Genomic DNA, 20,959 nt, shown 5'->3' with positions numbered 1-20,959 from the left:
TTTTCCTTCTGCTCCATGCTGTCTCACTACTGTTGGAGTTCAGAGTCCTTGAATCCAAACCAGTGTCCCTGATCTCAGAAAGTGATCTTGGAGAATAAATCCTTCCTGAGCAGGAATACCATCTTTCCTTCCTCTTGCCCATCACTATTAGGCTCTACAGCAGCACAGTGACACTGGGTACTGTTTATCCAGGCTCAAAGAGATCAGACAACCCACTGCTGTAGTCCTCAACACTATTGTCAGGAAATAAAAACTCATCTTTTCAGAATATAAGGAAAAAGGCAAATTGTGTAAGAGTACATTCAAGTGTCCTTATACTTACATACAAATAAACAACCCATCCTGGCAAAACGGCCCAATTGCTTATTATTCAAGCTGAACAGAGTCAAAGAGAAAAACAAATATATAGTTCCATAGTCACAAATAATTTCAGTCTTTTCAATTAATTTGGAGACAGGTAATACCATTTGACAGAAAGAACTTGTCAGACCACATGAGAAAAGACTTTGTATGTCTGACTAACTTGCAGAAGATATCATTCTCCTCCCTAGCTGCTTCTGGTGAATATAGACACTTCACCTCAGGAAGCAAAGCCAGTTTTCTTTTTGACCTGCCTATATACAACAGAAAACTATAATTTTGTCTCCTGCTCATTTGCCTAAACTTGTCTCTAAAATGTCTGGCTTCTTCCTTGTAAAGAGCACTATCAACAGTAGCTTTGCACAAATGTCACACATTCCTAGGGATCTGATGTTCTGCAGCTTAAATCCTTAAGTGTCTTTAGACACAATAATGCCAACCTCTGTTCTTTGTGCTCAGGAAAGATACCATCAGCTGTGTGTTTGCCTTGGAGTGAAGCAGCAGAGAAGTATCTGTGCCCTGCAAAACTTATGCCAGATGTGACTGTACTGTCATAAATACTATATCTGGATAGTGCCAGATGACGAGAACAAACCTGGTGCTGTCTCACCGTATACTCCAAGCACCTTCTCAGTCATGGGGTGATGTTGCCCTTTGACCAACTCTTTAATTACAAAAGGGCATAACATTAAGCACCTGCAGGATTAGATGCAGACAAGCAGTGGCTTCAAAGATGAATGTGGCATGCAAAGGCCTGTCAGAGGGTCCCTGCATAGTTACAGAGATCTGACCTAACCTGAACACACTGTGTGTCCCCCAAATCCCTTGTCACTTACCACATCCACTCTCTATCAAAAGCTAGCAATGATCTGTAACCCTCCACTACCACACTGAAGCCTCTGATTTGGGTGTCTGAATTATTAATCATCATTGTCATCTTAACTACTTATGGAATGATAGCTAGCTGCTCCCTAGGTCAGCTCAGTGTAAGGGCAGGTAAGTTTAAACTTTTAAACAGGCTCCTCCAGGTACCTCTACAGCTTGCAAAGTTCTGGTTGCAACACAATTCCTTACAGATCTGGTTTACCTTGAAATGTTGTCCTAATAAACAAGAATCTCCACTGGTTTGTTTTTTAACCTTTATCGTTTCACCTTCCCCTTCCTATAATCTGCTACTTTTGTTATGGAATTACTGATTACAGCATAAGACACTGAGAGTTACCTTACCCACCTATTTTGCTTTGGTTGGTGCTTTGTTTGGAATCAGTTCATTAAGGCTTTAAGATCTATCTTCAGCCTCAGTGAGTGTATTTCAGCTTCACCTTTTACTGGCTTCTAAACAGAGTATGCAACAGTTAATAGTGCCTGGAAGTACATCACTTCTATACAATTATTAGCACTGACAGTGTAGAATTTTCGACCATATTTCTTGGCGTAAATTACATTGAATTATGTGAACTCTTACATGAACTATTTCAGCTGAAATGAAAAATGCTACATGATTCCCCATAAACTGTAATCTGAATTGTTTATACAACATAGATGTGTGGACCAGAGTGCATCATGACTTTACTCAAAATCTTTCCTTCTACGACTTGCCAATAAACAAGACAGGACTTTTAATATCACTTATTCAAAATGCAATGTACAGCAAATAAGTAGTGCTCTCTTTATCTGCTTTCTTACATAAACTGTGTGGAAGATGTCATGGTGATCGAGACAAGCTGAGAACATAACAGGAGAAGCAGTCTTACAAGCCCAAGTAGGAACATGGCTTTCTATTCCATCTTGGGGAAAAAAAATACTGACATGACGGTGGTGTGGGGCTGCAGTTTTAAAGCTGGGTAATGCGTGTAGGGAAACCTGAGGCACCACAACTGTCATTTTAAAGATGTCAAACAATGATAATCAGGTGGTTTCACTGTTTTATAGGAAACAATTATGATCACTATCTCCTTTTTATTCCCATTCCAGCAAGTGGGCAAGCTGGAGAACACTAATTTAAGATATAAAGCAACAAGTGTTTAACTTCCTAACTACAACTACTTGCTTGAGAGAGTCCAGCGCAGAGCTACGAAGAGGATGAAGGGAGTGGAGCATCTCCCTTATGAGGAAAGGCTGAAGGAGCTGGAGCTCTTTATCTTGGAGAAAAGGAGACTGAGGGGTGACCTCATTAATGTTTATAAATATGTGAAGGGTGAGTGTCAAAAGGATGGAGCCAGGCTCTTCTCAGTGATAACCAATGATAAGACAAGGGGAAATGGGTATAAACTGGAACACAGGAGGTTCCATTTAAATTTGAGAAGAAACCTCTTCATGGTGAGGGTGACAGAGCACTGGAACAGGCTGCCCAGGGAGGTTGTGGAGTCTCCTTCTCTGGAGACATTCAAAACCGCCTGGATGCCTTCCTGTGTAACCTCGTCTAGGTGTTCCTGCTCCGGTGGGGGGATTGGACTAGATGGTCTTTCGATGTCCCTTCCAATCCCTAATACTCTGTGATAAAATAAAGTAGCAGCAGAAGGAAGGAAAGAACACTTTCTTTCCAAGTCCTCGGCTAGGAGGTTGGTCAAGTCCTGAGCGAGATGCCAACCTGCCATGCCACCCTCCCGGCTCGGACAGGTAGGGCACAGGAGGGCAGGGGATGCAGCCCCTCGGGAGCCGCCTATGACAGCTCCAGCCTGGCACCCCGCAGCTCACGTCCCGCACGGAGCCAAACCCCAGGGGCGGGGGGGGCCGGGCCGGGTCAGGCCACTCCCTTGGCCGCTGTGAGCGGGCAGGTGCGGGGTCACCGGGCACGGCGATAGGTGCGGGGGGTCCCGCCGGCTGCGGGGGCCGGGGGTCGGGCAGCGGGAGGGCGGCGGGATAGCCGGGCGAGGGAGGCGGGAAGGACACTGCAGCCACGGGGATCCCGGAGTCCCCCACCCGGCGGATGGGCAGGAGGTGGCGGGTAGGTGGTGGGTGGTCCGGATCCTGAGCTTTGCTGTTCCTCTCCATAATAGCGTAAAGGAAATGATGTGGTCTAAACGCAGGATAAAGTCAAGGTTCATAACTCACAGGGCCATGCTTTTCTGGGTGCTTGGTAATTTGCTCACAAGTTAACACATGTTGTATGATTTTGGACATGCAGCATTGGAAAACATACGCAGTGTGGGTATGTTCTTGCTGCATGCTTTCTGAAACAGCACATCACACTTTCTGCAGAGGAGGTGACCTCTCTTTCCGAGGTTGATATCACACCAATGTTTTCAGTACTGTTTTGTTCAGGTAATACCACCTTGCTATGAAAACAAAGTACTCCATAGACTTTGCAACAACATACATGTGTGAAATGCATGTTGCCAAAGCTTTTTAGAAACCGAGATGGAAGCTGAGGTCTCTGCAACGAAACAGCATGTGTGTAGGTTCTAGCAGAAGATGTTTGCTTTAATCCTACTAGTAAGAAGCTGGCAGCTTTCACGAAGCAAAGCTTTAGTAATGTATTTCATACATGCCCAGAAGAGCAAAGTGAAATAAATAGCTGTTAGAAACTCAATCTCTTTTTTTTCAGTCAATACCTCAGTGTTATGAATGGCCAGTAACATACTGTATTTCTGGGTTTGTATAGTAGCAGAGCAGTGTTTGTGCCTGAAAAAACATATTCAACTTCAGAATCATCCTGAAAATACTATAGTTCCTGAAATCGATGTTTTTTTCTTTATTTTTTGAGAATTTCGTGTTATTCATATTTCCTCCATTAAAAAAGTCAAACAAACAAAAACAAACAACAACAACAACAAAAACACGCAAAACAAAACAAAACAAACAAACAAACAACAACCAAACACTTTTTGCTGGGGAAATAATGCTTATTTTTCCGCAAATGGGATTGGAAGGCAGTTTGCCTTAAATTTTGCTCCCAAAGAACCAAACCTTGGTGATGAAAGTAACAAAGAAACGGGCAGATTAGCCCCAAATAATTGAGCTAACCCAGTGTTTGCTTCCCACTGTGACTGCAGCAATAGGGAAGAGATCTATGAACAGGCAGGCAAGGTAAGATACAGCTTCTGGCTTCTGATTTGGCTTCTTCATTCTGTAATTTTTTGCTTCTCTTATATTACTGAAATTTATTTTTAAAACTGTACTATTCACTAAAGGGAAGTAATTATGTACGGCAACAACTTTCTCCTTTTGACAAGTAGCTTCTAGATGAAACTAAAATTATGTTCGCAATAAAGCAACTCAGTTTGATCTGTTGAGATTTATTCATTTCCAGTCTTTGTTGAGAGATGGCTACTTCTTTTAGATTAAAGAGTATGGTAAAACACACAGAAGAGGTTAACACCATGTATTAGCTTGTTTGGACTTTAAAATTTCTTTAATATATCTAGAATTTTTTTTAAAAAAATGGAAATTGTAAGGCAGGGTTCCTTTTCTTTGCCTATGTGTTTAGAAGACTGTAGTTCAATAAATGTGATGTGAAGTGTAATGGTTTCAGAAATCATCAGGACATGGCTGGTCTCCAGTCAAATTGATGAGTCAGTTTCAGTTTATTTTTTGGTCCATCCAACTGGAGAGTAACATCAGGAAGTACCCCATTTTAAATTAGATTCTTCTGCTGTGCTGACCTATGTTCTGTAAACATTACTTTATTATTATTATTATTATTATTATTATTATTATTATTGTCCAGAAATTGGACATGAAATTAACAATATTAATTTTTACTTGTTCTTAAACAACATGCTGCCTGAAAATATTTCCCAGTATAAATTAATTAATAATCCAGTTAGCCACACTGCCATTTTATCCAACGATAAATTCTTCTTTTGTTAAATTCTCAGTATATGTACTTACATACATGACTCTTAAGTCACATCTTTGACATTCTGTGTCCAAAGGCACGCATCAGAGAAATTAGCTCAAATATTTCATGACACACAAATGTTGATAGATTGTTTTGGAACACCCTTGAAATGTAACATTAATTTTCTATGAGTTGTCGTTAGGGGGAGGAGGGAGAAGGAGGGGACTTTGTTTTGTGGCTGTTGCTTTTAATTTTAACCGAAACAGATTAATTATTTCTGAACATAGCTACAAAAGTTTAAGATAAGTATTTTTTCCTCAAGAAATATTCCCAATGGAAAGTGCTTCTAAAAGGTAAGTTGGATTCAGTATCTGTAGGTATCTGGAACTGCAATTCTCATGCTTGCAGTCAACAAGGTATTATTTTACCCGTACTTGCTAGTGGCATTTGGGGCACAGCCAACCAACAGCGCAACGGAAAAAAATGTCCACTCAGGGACATTTGTTTTAGATGTCAAGAACCACAAGTGGTACCATAGTATTACTCGGACAGTGCAGGCAAGGATTATACTACATATTGTTACACATATTATTATATATATTATTATAATAGTATGTCCGCAGAGAGGAGCAAGTTGTTGAGTGTTCTGTACAGACCCAACACAGTGTTCAAGGAGGACAATCTTTGCCAGTTACTTGGGCAGTACAGATGACATGATTCTCACCATGTAAGACATTGATTAAGACTCCTGCAATTTTGGAGTAGGAATTCCAGTAACTTCAACAGTCTTAATGTCTGTTATCACTTCTCAGCCAGATGAAAAATCCGTCTGAGCAACTTGTAGTCAGTACTTCAAATGTGATACTTGATCTTTATTTGCAATGACACTACAAATCAAATGGCAATTCTTCTAGAATCCCCTGTTTTCAAGAAAACAACTCACTTTAGAATTTATCAAGTCTCTTTAAAAAATAACATTTTAAATTAGCATTCAATCCCTATTCCCAGAAACACTAAATGCTATCCGCTTCTTGCAAAGACATGCACCGAAATGATTAGTTTAAGCTTTTGTAAGTAATTTCTCTGTTGGACTTTCTTGTTGATGCTGAAAGTTTTGAAATTCTTTCTTTGTTCTTGGTTGAAGGGGGTCTCACAATGTTTGTTTTGTGCACTCAAGTAATTCTCAATCTCCAAACACATTAACTGAGTCAGCCACAGGGCTCCAGCCTGCCAAATTTGCTGTGCCCATATCATCAGAGAGGATTCTGAAGTGCACAGACTGACCGACAAGCAGAAACTCAAAGAGCTCTTTTCAAATTCAGGAATTGGTGTTAAGGTATTAAATTGCCGTTAGCTCCACCAACGTCTTTGCAGGTATTTGCATTAATTGAACAGTGGAGCCCAAAATTTTTTTAGATCAAGAGTTTTTCAGCCAGAATCAACTCTGCTCTTGGGAATACCTGCAACTTTTAGGAAAAGTCTTGGGCTTGAATACAGAAGATAAAGTAATAGCAGAGAAGTTAATCACGTTTATGTAGTATATTCACTGCAGAGAAACTTATTTTCCCATAATGAAAGTTTTCTTTCTAAGAAGGAGATCAGAGAGTTGAAGTCCCTAGGGAAGAGGTTTTAGAACAAATTGATCAGGCAGTGTCGACCCAAGAATTCTGAAGGAAATTAGATGTGGATTTGATGAGTTAGAAATGCTTGGGTGATGTTTTGCTACAACAGGTGTCCAAGGAACAAAGAGTAGCAAATATGCCAGTTTTAAAGAGCACTTGAGACAACATCAAGAAGCTACAAATCTGTCATACAGGAAATTGGTAGAAATTATAATGAAGAATTAATAGACATCTGCAGAAATACATAATGGAGGATAATCATCTTGAGCTTTTGTTTGGCTTCCCACACTTTTTGGGGTAGAGAGTAAACAGGTCAAATAAAGCCAGATTTTTTTTTTAAATGCTGTTGTTAGGGAAGCTATGTTGTCTTGGGAAGAACAAGGGGATTGTCACATGGATTGACACAGTAGTTAACAGGTACAAGTGGGGAGAAAGTACAGATGTATCCCACAAAGGAAGAGTTGGGTATTCCTGCCATACTCAGCAGTGTTGAGATTTATATTCATTTGTGTAGATGGAAAGGCACTAGTATCTGAGCCCTGCTTGTCTGTGACAAGGAGACAGCCTGACACAGCTGGAAGAGTATCAAACAAGTCTTCACTGAACACTAAGGTTCCCTGAGAGAGCCAAAGGAAGGTCAAATGTTGGGGCATCAGATCCAAGCACCTATTTCCAAATTGCCAGACTGCAGCAAATCTATTATTTTTGTGGGCTTGTAATAATTATATCGTTTTTGAGACACAAAATAACTGTTTGCCTCTAGCACGGAAATCTCTTCAATGAGCATGATTCTTAATACTGTAAGTAAATCTTGGCCATCTGCTTTGATATAAATGCAAATAACAGAATAAAATATTTTTTGTAACAAACCCAAATGGAGCTAATGGTGACTTATGCCTTCTCTCCAAGTGATGTTATCTATCTATTTCATAGTACATGCTTCTGTACTCAAAGAATTGGTATTTCCAAGGGATCAGTACTGAACTCTTTCCTGTTCAGTAGAAATTAGCTGGAAAACGGGCTGACCAGGCTCAGCTGAGGAATACAGATTCTCGTAACACCAGAAGCAGGGGACCAGAAACATTCAGGTTGCAATTAAAGAATGCTTACAGTGCACACTAAAGCTTTGCAACTCATTACCTTAGGTTCCTGTGGAAAACAAAAGTATTCTAGAGTTGAGAAAGAAGTTAGAGAAATTCTTGGGGGGCAAAAAAAAATAATTAGGATATGTTAAATACAAATATATAGATACCTTATCTGTCTCAGGAAGATCTTAAGCTGCGGTGTCCCAAGCTGCAAAGTATGAAAAACTGAGGAGTACACTGGAGGAGACCTTAGTGTCCTGGTCTCTTTTTTACTGCTTTCTACCATGAGAGAAGGGCTATGGGGCTACACAGACCTTTGATCTGATTCAATATAATAGTTTGTATGTTTACATATACAAATAATTTCAAATATCACTAAATATTTTCATAAATGAAGAAGAGGCAAAGATACCTTCTAAATCTTTCTGTTTATTCTTTTTTAATTCAGGTAAGAAAAGAAGTTAGGAATGTTGCTATTCTAATCAATAATGCTGGCATACTGCTTGGGGAAAGGTTCTGTGACACTCCAGATACAGACTGTGAGAAAACCTTAAGACTCAACTTCCTCTCTCAAGTCTAGGTCATGTATTTTTTGCTCTCCTGCATGCCTGAAAGGTCAGGACAAGTATTTTAGTGCGAAAATCACCACAGTGGCACCTATCTGGGGAACTCAATTCAGAGTAGGGATGGGAAGGGCCTTGAATGGGGGAAGGTAAATTTTTTTACCCATCCTATAATTCAGGGGGGTCAAACTCCTTTTCACCAGGCGGGGGGTGTGAGGAGTGGGCGGCACATCAGCCTCGCCGTTGCCTTCAAAGGGCCAAATGTAATTTTAGGACTGTATAAATGTAGGAGTCCTAAAATTACACACGACCTTTTGAAGGCAACTGTGAGGCTGATGTGCTCCCCCACCCCCGGTGAAAAGGAGTTTGACATCCCTGCTATAATTGTAGACACACCAGATTGACAGTGTTCCCATCATATCTAAGTAATTTTGACACAAACCTGCCCAGGCCCACTGCTAAATCCAGTTTGTGCAACCATATCATGAAACACACTCTGTCTGTAACAGCTGTGGCTGAAGTTGGTGCTGACATGATGGCACGTGACTGTCCTACTCCTGATGTTCGCTGGCACCAGAGGCCTTTGTCTAACAGACTTGTAGCATTTGGGGAGGCACAACCATGTTGTACGTGTCAGTGTCAGTCTTCAGGCTGTACTTTAATTCCTAGTCACCATATGCTTAATGTACGTAGAGAACTAATCTAGATAATATGTATTATCTTTGGTTCGGTTTGGTTTTTTTTCCTCATACCTCTGAAGGAATTTGCTGTTATTTGGGATCTCAGTTGACCTTTAAGAGGTTTTGTTGTGAGGGAGTGTTACTCTAACCTGCTCTTCCATTTGTGGTTTATATGCCTTACTGAGCAGCCTGCATCGGGCAAAAAGGTACCATTATTGCAAATCTCTCTCTAAACGGCATTTTGCACCAGAAAATCATTGCAGATAAAAGGCCTCTAACCATTTCCCAGTCCACGGTGCATTGTTCTTCCAAATACTTGAAGCAGAGGGAGGTGCTCTTCCTAGCAGGTCTGAAGAGGCATAGGGCAGAAGGACAGTGACTGGGGGCATTCAACCAAAATACAGGTTCTAGGCACACATATCTGGAGTTGAACAGACATTGCAGCACATCTGAGCTATTGAAAAAAATGTTATTGCTCTTGTATTTTTTCTTCTCTTCCCCATCATAAAACACTAGTATGCTCCTTATATAGTTAATATCACCCACAGTGGTGGTGTGGTGGCCCGAAGCTGTCAGGCAGCTCTGTTTGTAATAAATAGGGCCCACAGAAAGGCTGAATTCCCCTTGATGTGTTGACTTCTAGCTCCCTCTTGTGTACCAAATCTTTGGCAATAGTCAGAGGACTCAACCCATGAGGATCCAGAAGGCAGAGAATATAAAAAATTTGCTGCTTTTAGCAGCAGAGATATAGGGCAGTCATTCAAGGAAATGCTGTCTCTCATTTGTAGATTCTTACTGAGATAGAAGGTCAGCTGGGTGTCTTGTATACTGAAGCCTCAGAAAGCAAATCAGGTTGTAAAGCCTGATTTAGAATGCAACACTTTTGGCATGTCTAGTTGCAATATGGTTTAATTATATGTCTCTTAGACTTGCAAGGCTTTTCTCCCGGCCATGAACACCTGTAACCGTGAACACTTGGTTAGCACAGCTAGTGCAGCAGGGTTGTTGGGAGTCCACAGGGTGTCAGGTTAATATAGTCAAGTGCTATTTTGAATTACATCTACACACCAATAACTTTTCTTGGAGATGTCATAAATGATTGGCTTAAGCAGTTTATACTGACATATTGAACACTCAGGAAGAGCCTGAAGATACAATAAGTGGGGATGTATTGAAGAGGAGGATGGTGGTGGCACATTGCCCGAGTGGCACCGGGAGCTTACGGCAGACTTAGAGCTTGTACACGTGCAGTGGGAGGGAGCCTTGTGTACAGGTTGTCTAACACTTTCTCATTCCAGTTTTTCTGTAGATGAGTGTTCAGAGTCCTGAGACATCCATGTTTTATACCTGGAACCATAAATTTAACTGGAAAGTGTTTGTTCGGTCCAGAAGGCATTTTGGCAGACTTTTAATCAAAATTAATTTGAATTAACAGTGTTTTAAGCTATTATAACTTTTTACATCTTAGCTATGCATTTTTGAGCTATACAGTTCCCTCATCCACCAGGGGTGAATTCCTGGAGAATAACAAACTAATGCCAGTTTTTGAAGTTACTGTTTTACCAAAATTGGATTTCATTGTACCTAACAATTATTTTCACATACATTTGAAAAAGCCTTGGGAAACCACATGTAAATTCCTATATTAAAATAAGGTCCTTACAGTTGCAAACTTGTAAAATAATCCAGGTTGGAAAGAATCTCTGGAGGTCATCTGGTACATACCCCCAAGTAAAAGCAGGGCCAACTTAGATCAGATTCTCCAGGGACTTATTGAAGGCAAATTTTTGTTATCTCCAAGGGTGGAGTTCCATATGTACACTAAACAATAAAAATCAGACAAGATTCAGTCTTCCCAGGCAAACAAAATGATATTGTAGTTGCATGGCAAATCAGAAGAAATAAGAGTCTGAAGCAGTATTTCTAAGTAGGGTATTTAGATTTCATCACTAGAAATAGCTCTTACCGGAATGTAAGCAGTGATATTAAAGGGTGAAGATGTTCTGAACTGAAAGAATGCCTGGCTTGTATATGAGTATCTGGAAATTTACAAAAAATGTTGAATATGCTCATCCTCCCATATCTCTGTATAGTGCACTGATAAAAAGTCCTCTGGAAAGGATTAATCTTTTTCTTAGACAACTGTGCATCAGCCACAGCAAGAGTCATTAACCTTCAGAGTCAGCATGACCAATAAGCACAACATCCTTAAAAGACTAATTACAAGACTACTGATTATATAACTAAGTAATATTGGGACTTAAATAGTATTACAAAACATTACATTCTGTATATAACACTTTACTGTGGTGTTTTTGACATATTTTGAATATTTCTTCTTTCTTCACTTTCCAGTTGTTCTGGAAGTACAATAATTTGGTGTCTGAAGCCTCTCCTATCACTACAACCATACCCCCACCTACCAGATATCACCACCACAGCTATTCTCACTCAGAGAGGTATAGTACCTGCTCATACAGATAGCAGGGCATAGTTCATATGACAGGTCACAGGTATCCTGACAGCCACAACTGTAATCACAGTTACTCCAAATTTGCTTGAGGCAGAGAATCTCAATAGTGCCCATTCTACTGACAAGTAAGGTTGACTTAGATATCAAAACTGCTGTGCATCCCAAACTGTTCCTTGACTATGAGGTTATTATGTAGTCCCTGTTACAGGCCAGTTATTAACTGTACACAAGACGTGGATTTCTTATGTCAAGAAATGTATGTGCTAATAGGGCAAAAATACTGAACAACTTTATAATAGCTAGAGACTGAATATGGCACATCTAGTGAGTAGTGATTATTTTTTTTACACATGAAATAGCACACGACCTAAGTTTTACTTACTGGGTTTGAAAACCTTTAGCTAATTCAGTATCAATAACATAAGGGCAAATAATTGTGATTTTAATGCCTTGTTTTCCTGCATGGTACATTTCCGAATCCAAGGCTTCCATCATTTCAATGATTACATACCCTTATATTAAGCACATGTACAAATTTATCGTTTCTATATTTACAGAGTACATTTTTCTCAAAAAAAAACAAAAAAAAAATAGCAGCTAACTCAGTGTTTATCTCTTCACTCTCATTCCCAGAAAAATGATACTACACTTCGAGATCTTGCATTAAGATCACCAACAGCTTAGATAAAGCCTCTGGTTGGAAGAAAAAGGATTGAAACCAAAATATTCTGTGGACCTCGAGTGCCATCTAATTGAAAATTTTCAGCAAAAATTAATTTTTGCATCATGTTTGCTCTTTGACAGAAAATTTGCTTCTCGTATAATATTTGACATGGGTCAGCATGCAATTTAATTCTTCATAACTGTCTTTCAATCAATTATTTTCAGCCACAACCCACTCTCTCATTTCGTGACAGCATGCTGCTTATAGATTTATCTAAGCTCTCAATAAAAGCCGGTAGGACCTAGCAGGGATGTTTGACTTCATTTCATACTCTGAATTCTCAATTTCTGAGCAAAATCTCAAAGCACAGGAAAAACACACTACTGTTTTGTGTTTCGAAAGAAAACAAACAATGCTCTGGCTGGCGAGCTGCGCAGGGAGCCTGTGTCCTGAGGAGGAGTCAACTGCAGCGAGTGCTGACAAAGTGTGTGCAGTACTGTCCCGCTCCTCAGTAGTCACAGCACACTCTTCTATACACAGTTCTATGCAAAATGCGTGCATTTTTTAAAATCCATGGCTAGAAACAGACACCAGGTCTTTTATCAAAGGCCGTGGCTTAGGAAGAGCATTTGTAAAACTAGAGGCAGCAAAAAATCATGTGCTTGCTCAGAAAGGAAAGACGATGAAGCTCCACAACCAGAGGAAGCAAAGAGGAAAAAATCCGTTATAGAAATGTCTTATGTGGTAATTAATTGCTTCTATAAATTTTGTAAAATGTTGCTACAACAGCAGAGTAACAGTCTATAGCTCTGGGGTGAACATCTGCTGTAGGCAGCTGCATGTTGAACCCTGGTGAAGTCGATAGTCATCTGACTCCCTTCACTGAGCCTATAGGCTCCTATATGGCTTTGAAGCACACTGCTGAGGAAAGATGATCGTGCTCAAGGTGCTGTGTCCCAGCTTAGGTCCCTGAAGTCAGCAGCTGAATCTGGACCTGCAAACTGGTCCACAGAGCTCTCTTTAGTTTCAGTGACCTCAGTAAAATTATTTAGAAAATTTGTAACTTAAGAGTATTGTGAGGAATCTGTGCAAGTAATCTTTGGTAATTTTCTGAGCACTTTTTGAACAATCACTAAAATTTAAAATTATTTAGGTATCATATTAAGCGACCGAGCAATAACTTTGCATGGACTATTTTTTTCAGAGACTGAAATTTCATGAGGTAGCCTGTTTGTTAGTGAGAAACAAAATTTTGCTGTGAATCATAGGAGAAGGAATATAGACAGGAGGAATGCCTCGTGTATTCCTGGACAATGATGGGCTGGATCACGGTCAAAATCTCTTATATTTGAAGAGGAGTCACATCCGTCTCCTTCAGCTGTCTCTAAATGAAATTAGAACCTAAATGTCCTAAAAAAAACAACTCCCTGAGAGCAGAAGCTCTAAGATTAGTTATGTAAAAGTATACACTGGTAAATAGATAAAAATCAATGCTTATGTAAATATTCAGTAAATGCTAATGTAAGACATCCATAAATTGTTTGATAAAAAAATAAATTTGCAGATCAAAATATGGAATCTGCAAAGCATAGTTTATAAAACTCAGCACTGAGGAATTAAAGAGAACTTGGGTCATCTGTTGCCTGCATTAGTCACCACATTTCTATTGTGCTTCACTAACCCCATACTTATTATATGAGCTCCCTTCCAGCTATAAACATCTATACAGGTGCACACTTCAATTATAAAGACTATTTTTTTTTTTTAATCCCGGTGTTTTCAAAGTACACATACATTCAGTAAATTCATTAAAGTTCCCTGTAGATAATACCGGGAAATTTTTAGCTGAGAGAAGGAGAAAGCTATCTGAAGTTTGGCTATTTGGAAAACAAGGTTCATTGATTTATATTTTGAAAAACTCTAGGTAATCAGTAATTGAAAAATGCTTTTCTTCTTACTAATGACATAGGAACAAAGGCTAAATTGCTCCCTGAAAATAACAAGGCTCTTCTCTCAACTGCAAACAAATACACTGAATATTTGGATTCCTTTATTCTGCATGAATGTTGCAATTTGGCTCTAGATCAATGGTTGTTTTTAAGTGTGGTTACAGGAGACTGTACAAACTGACAGGACATAATATTTGTGAATTTATTGTGAGCCTGAATATGCTTAATATCTAATTTAATTGCTTGTGCTGCAGAGCTCATGAACAGGGCACACAAGTTGAGAGACATACATTTTTAAATGCTTTGTAAAATGAGGCTCCCATTTGAAGTAGCTACCTGTTAGTGACACTAAGATTTGGTGGACTAGCCATCATTATAAATCTGGTATGTCAGGATGAAATATTTGCAGCCAAACAGCACATTGTAAAGGCTCTCCTTTCAATACCGTCTTTTTTTTTTTAAATTCCTTTAACTAAATTATGCCAACCTTACCACCAACATTTGCAGTTTTAAGTTTATCATCTATGTACACAGTTATGTGAGAAGATTAAGAATAATATAAAGGAAGCAATGTTTTATTTTCTAAGCCATATTTCACCAACTCTGCATAGCCACCCTGCAGAGCATTATTCTCTGTCGCTGCAGTCTCAGCCAAGGGCACTCTTTGGCTCCATTTCTTCTGGCTAATCTGCTTGTCTCAAGAAAGAATTTGTAAAGCTTATACTTTCTAAGTCTCACAGTGATCTGTTAGATCTTCTTATCAGCCCTGGAGATCAGGAACTCATTCTTTTCTATGAAAATACCAGGAAAATATTTCATTTTTTTTATTTAAAAAAAAAGTGTGATGGATCCTGTAACACAGTTCTAAAACTGTAAGCCAAGACCTTCCTATCGAAGTTCAGAAGATTGGATGCTGTTCCTGTTTTAAGATAAAATTACCTTTTGTGTTTTGAAACATAGTGTCCCACTTAAGAAGTAGCTCAGAATTACTGACAGCTCCTGAGAAATTTACACTTTCCTCCTCCGAGGCTTTCATCTTATTCGGAATTCCTCCACACAAAAACAATGTTGCAGGGGAAAATCTGTTATTATTTCTGAAGCTGTAAATGGGGCTGGAAGACAGTTTGTCTTCATTTTTTCTCCTTTGGGAGCAATCCTAGTTCTCTTTAAAACTGATGAAGACGAGACAAGCAGATTAGTGGGCTGAATCTACCCGTGTTGCGGCACCAATAGAGAGATAATCTGTGGCATCAGATAAAATATGGTTTCTTGCTCTTGTTTTACATCCGTTAGTACAACATACCTTTTCAGAGCGTTTTTTGCTCATAGGGGAAGTTGTAGAATCAGGTATCTTACAAAGATCATTAATCATACTCAAACTACAAGTATTCTGAGGAAAGAAACATTTGAATAATGCTGGATCGCCTTGTAATCTAACAAGCATCTTCAAATAAATCTTAACGAAACCACATGCAACATTAATTTCTCAGTAATTTCTGTAACCTCTTGGATATTTCAGTGCCCCAGTGAGGGTTCATGTGGTTTTGGCAGCACACGGCACCCTGTGACTCCTTGGCTCCCAGCCCATGAAGAAGAGGGAGCCTCACCATAGCACCTCACCCCATTAAACCCACAGGCTGGACGGCTCGGTGTAGCTCAGTTCCTGTCCTGCACCAAAGGTCCTTCTGGAGGAGAGGCGTTTTTAAAGCATCTGCAGAGAACATTGTACTATGTATGATACAGGTGTATGATTCACTGTACCATAGACACCATTACGCAGTAGCCTTCTAGACTCAGTCCTGAAATGCCTGCAGATCTTTCTGGGTATATAATGTTCTGTCATAGCTAAATCAGAATAACCATGTGAAATACAGAGCTCTAGTGAAGATAGCCACTGTGTGGAGACGAAGATATGTGACCTATTTTCTCCCAGATTTTTTAGTTCATCTTTTATACAAGAGAAAAACACTTCCACTCAATCAAATTAATTTTATATTCCCTATAAATCATCATTGCAGTACCCCATATTTGCTCAAATTCTTCATTGTATACTTGTATTTAACATCACTAAGAGAAGTCAAAGTGTAACTTGCATCATATCATAGAAACAACTAGACTTTCCCAGAAAGTCTGATAGCTTGGTTTGTTTAATCATCTGAATTGGCATTACCCCATTAAATTATAAAACACTCCCAGAACAACCACAGGCTTTGCAAAGGCTCAATCACCTCTACAAACATCAGCCTGGAAAACCCATTATTTTAAGTTCTCTAATGAGTTTGTTTGGATCCCAGATTTGAAGAGTGAAACCAATCTGAAAAAGTAAATGAACAGTAAAGAGAAGGTCAAATGAAAGAGATGGGAAAAGGCAGCATAGCCCAGGGACCAGTCAGAAGACTTTTGAGTGCAAGGTTTCCCTTGAACACCATCAAGACACCGGTGCTTGCACAAAATGCAACCAAAGGTCTTGGAATACCAGATACGGACTATTCAATTCCATCAGATGCTTCCAGCCTGCAAAAAGGCTATGGACACATTTGCACACAGACCACAGAGCAGCACACATTGGAATATGTAATTCACCGCAAGGAAGATCCCCATCAATTTCATTTAGTGTTGAAACACGTGCCACAGGCTTGTTGTAGGAGTTCCCAATGTCCCTTTACTCTCCTGCTTTATCAAGCAGTAATTCTGCAATTGGGAAATCTATTGCAAGACAAGTTACAGTGGGAGAAAGAAAGGAAATAATTTTAGTAGGAGAACTTTTAGAAAAGGACACATCTAGTTACTCAAAGACAATTTGAGGCTAGTTTCATGTGCTAATGCATAGTTTAAAGTATATATTTAAACTGTGCAATATTTGAAGTAAGTCTTAGCCATGTGTAGCTTGTATTTTTTTTTTCTTAACTTCCATGTGGGACAATGTTTTGTTCACAGTTCACACAAGCAATAGGACAATTGTGGAATAATAGACTTGGAGGTGAAAGTCAGGAAATTCCTCATTCCCCTGTCACTACCTTTGTCTTTGATCAAAAGCTTTAATACCCCTGTTCCAATATCCACATTTGCACGCTGGGAAACACAAAAAAGGGTGAAAGTGGTGTAAAGTACGTAGAAATGGACTGTCCCTATTTTCCACTGTTACAAGTTGTGGACAAGGAGGCTTTATGCTTATACAATTTTTCAGGCTAACTAGAAATAGAATCTTAATCTCTTTACTTTTATACCTGGAAAAATATTATTACTTTCTATATTATCTTATGATTTTCAATACTTAATATAATGTCATGAGGTAGAAAGACCTAAATCAATCCAAAGAGCTCAGTTATTAACTGATTAAAATTCTGCCTTGATTACTATTACAGATTTTTCTAGTTTCTTCAGTCAATACAGTGCCTCTGTTTGATACTTCAGATACTTCAGGATGCCACACACTGCTAATAAAGAATGACGCCTTTAATTTAAAAAACAATTAATACAGATCTAATTGCCATTTATCGTTGCACAGAACTGCTGCTGAAGACCAATAAAAGATCAAATGGCCATCCATTTCATTAACTAATCTCAGCTGGCAGCACTGCCTGATGTAGCAGTGATTTAGTCATGAGCCACTGCCCAAGGCTTTCATAAACTCTGTGTTTCCCAGGTGTTTGTTAATCAAATGTATGGTGTTGGTGGAAGCAGCATTCTAGCGGTTGCTCTGTCACCTGCTTTATTGCTTTTTTCTCAGAAATGTAGTTAACAAATTAACACATTCATATTTTCAGTACGCATTTTGGGTGCTGTTTAAGTCACCATTCACCCAATTCCTTATCACTGTCTGGTTTATATGAATCATACCCAGGAATGCCTTCTCTGTTGCATTGTCATTAAAGGGAGTCCAGGTAGCTTGTGTCTACAGGTATGTATCATGTAGATGCTTACTTCAAGCCAACTGAATTTCCCAGATAGCAAGGCAGCCCTCCTACCCAATGGAGAAAAGATTCAGAAAGCTCAAATGGTATTTTTTCCACTACACCATTGCAGTAGTCCTTCGCTTGAAGCATTGCTTGTCACCTCACCAAGCTGTGGGCTGGTGAACAAAGGCACTTCTTCATAAAATTTCCATATACAGGGAGTAGTTCAGACATGCAGGGAAAACATGTTTGCCATTCCACCATCAGCATTTGTAATCTGGGAAGCACAAAAAAATAGTGTAATTGAGATAGCATATATGTAAATTTATTATCCTTACTTTTCACTCATGAGAGACAAAAATTCACAGAATCATAGAATAGTTTGGGTTGGAAGGGACCTTCAAAGGTCATCTAGTCCTACCCCCCTGCAATAAGCAGGGACATCTTCAACTAGATCACGTTTCTCAGAGACCCATCCAGCCTGGCCTTGAATGTTTTCAAGGACGGGGCATCAACCACCTCTCTGGGCAACCTATGCCAGTAATCTACTACCCTCATTGTAAAAAATTTCTTCTTCATGTCTAGCCTGAAAAAGATGATATAAAGACAGAAACCGTTGCTTTATTCCTCCATTGCTCAATTGCTTAGTTAAAAGACCCACAAATCCCATGAAGACCCTCTAGTTAATCCTTCTTTTCTCACTTTTTTGGTTTCTCATAGTTAAATATTAATTTCATGCCAATGCAAGCATATATATTCTTCTCTTACATTTACACATGTAAAGATAGTTTCTGCAATAGAGGGGGCAAAGTAGACCTGGCTTAAGAGTCAGCAGTGTTGCCTTTCTGCCTGGGATGATACGCTGGAAGGCAACAGGAAATAATGAATAAGATTGATTCTCCTCCAGAATAAGAAAAGAGTTTGAAAGAAGCCAGAGAGTGTGATAGTCCTGAAAAGGTCTTTGAAAGCTACTTAGAGTCTGACAGCAAATAAAGTAGGAAATCTGGCTAGACCTGATGTCTCCTTTGTTATCTAAAGTCCTTTGTTATCTATAGCTTACTCCTGCCTGCAAACTGAAGGAATAGCAGTGCCTTAACTGCTAACTGGTAAATCCAAGAGTCCCCACATAAATTGACTTCTGTCAATTAAGAGAAGACCCACGATTCTAAACATGCCTTCAAAAGCAGGAGGTGAGTGCCCAGACTGTGGGCTCATGCAGGAGTAGAAATTAGAAGAAAGTTGTTTCCCTTCAATATTTAAGCCATGTTACGTAGGACCGTACTTTCCTTGTAAAGATATGTTACCTGGTAGACTTGTGGCGTTTCTTTAGTATATATAATTCTTTAATATGTAATTTCATGACAGCCTATTACTTGTTATGCAAAGACTTTATAGTGTCTTTCTAATGATTTCCTTCATTTTCATTTATTACAATCTCCTTTCCAAAGAAGACACATATTTTCACATGAGAGTCAGAAGCCACTGCAATAACTGAAGTAAGAATCAGGCAAACAAATGTAATTTCTTTTATATAAGAAACAAGTTTGTTATCTATCAGAAGCAACAGAAGGAGCAACCTACATAATTCAGGAGTCAGGATGCATTTCTCACTGTGTAAAACTTAGGTGACTTCAACCACACATAACAGCAACCAATGCATTGTTCAATAAATTCTTGTCACTCATACTTTGTAAATAACAGTCATGTTTCCAGCTTGGAGATGGCATCATGTCTAATGTTGTTAATGCTAATTAATTAGTTTTAGTAGCTTGTATTCCACCAAATGCAAAATACCTTTAAAATATCTCTTTCATTATTATTGCAACATAGATGCATTCAGATACTTATAACCTGTTAAAATATTTAAGTGGCAAGTGCAGGACATCAATATTAGGAGAATTTGATCATACTACAGTTGTAGCATTGTCTTTTTCATGTACTATTAATAGGAAATGTCATCTTTCTGGGAAAATACAAGGAAGCAGCATTTAGCATTAACTAGCATGGCATGGAAAACAGAGGGGTGGGACATAGATCTTAAGTGCATTTGAGCCCTCTTTTTGCTCTAGTATTTTTAAATTTCAATGTACTATTTTTTGCTTCTGATTTATTTGCTCTTATTAGAGAATTATCCTTTGTGTTTCTCGTGTGCAACTTAAAAATTTTCTCAGAGATACTACAGTCCCCAGGACTCTTCATTGGGGCTTTTGAATTATCCGTATTTCCCCCAAAGAGAAAGAGAGCTGCAGAAGCAGCAGAGCTTCAGATGGTATTGTAAGGCAGTTTGTCTTAAACCGTGATTTGGTTGGAGCTGCCCTGGGGCTCTAGGTCACTGGCACAGAAAGCTGAAAAGAGGCACTTAGGTTACCCAGAGAAAATGAGGCTTAAAAAATGTTTGCCAACCTGTATGGCTGCAAAAGTAGGCAAGAGGGCCACACGGGTAAGGAAGGTTTTCTTGCTTACGTGTTTGTATTTCCTAGAAGAGTAAATCTTCGAAGATTATATTCTGTTCAATTATCACATTTGGAAAAGGGGATTAACCAAACAAGACTATGATATTTTTCTAATTCAAAAAGGAAGTTGTTGACAACACTTAAACCGTGTCTGTAATGAATAGTCTAACACGCCCTGGCAACTGCTTCACCTTAAGCTTTCCCATAAAACAGATTAGCTGCTTTGGTCAAAGATCAGAATTAAGTGTAAAAATTGAAGTTTTCCCCTTTATCTGGCTTTCGGAGACTCCAACTTTTCAAAGGGTACCAAGAAAGAATAAAAAGCCGGAAACTTAATTCTGCTTTTGTCCTTTATGCTTAGACAAGTGTACATCAGCAGCAGTGCCTGGTAATACTGCGGTTTCAGGGATGCAACTAGAAATAGGGATGGT

General features: G+C 39.1%; 1 pseudogene; it reads left to right on the top strand.

Annotated features, from left to right (window-relative positions):
* The first annotated feature begins 4,042 nt into the window (after positions 1 to 4,042).
* Positions 4,043 to 10,125, top strand: LOC110361691 (short-chain dehydrogenase/reductase family 16C member 6-like; annotated as a pseudogene).
* The last annotated feature ends 10,834 nt before the right edge of the window (positions 10,126 to 20,959 follow it).

The sequence above is a fragment of the Columba livia genome, chromosome 2 (genome assembly GCF_036013475.1).
Source record: "Columba livia isolate bColLiv1 breed racing homer chromosome 2, bColLiv1.pat.W.v2, whole genome shotgun sequence".
Lineage (NCBI taxonomy): Eukaryota > Metazoa > Chordata > Aves > Columbiformes > Columbidae > Columba > Columba livia.
The sequence above is the reverse complement of the archived record's forward strand: the minus strand, read 5'-3'. Positions and strand labels throughout refer to the sequence as shown.